This window comes from Penaeus monodon, chromosome 19, assembly GCF_015228065.2.
Source record: "Penaeus monodon isolate SGIC_2016 chromosome 19, NSTDA_Pmon_1, whole genome shotgun sequence".
Lineage (NCBI taxonomy): Eukaryota > Metazoa > Arthropoda > Malacostraca > Decapoda > Penaeidae > Penaeus > Penaeus monodon.
The window spans coordinates 14,523,113-14,523,498 of NC_051404.1; the positions used below are offsets into that span (position 1 = coordinate 14,523,113).

The window sequence follows — 386 nt, forward strand, 5'->3', positions numbered from 1 at the left end:
GCATTACGTATATGCCGTCAACACGTCTATGAACTCTCCCTTTATCACTTTGTTTCAAAACCTCAGTCACGCAGTTGCTGACGAAGAAGGTAAGTCGCCAGGCAGAAGAATACTAGGAAGGCTTGAGTGAGGAAGTAACATCGGCTAACGACGAGAAAACCTTTCCAAGAGCCAATGAAGGATACATTAACCATGGAGTGTGATTCTTAGGGTACATTGACCAAGGGGTGGTCTTAGGGTACATTATAGCAAAGGGGTGAGTAGAGTACATTAACCATGGGGTTAGTATCCTGGGATCGAATTTCATGTAATGATTGGCGTCCTTATTTTCCATATCATTTGATGCAATTATGATGAAATTTGTGAAAGAAAAAGTTTAAAACGGT

The 386-nt window shown here is 41.2% G+C and overlaps 1 pseudogene; it reads left to right on the forward strand.

The window, feature by feature from the left end:
• The window catches only part of LOC119585335, a 5,712-nt pseudogene that overhangs the window by 3,983 nt on the left and 1,343 nt on the right, over positions 1-386 (forward strand).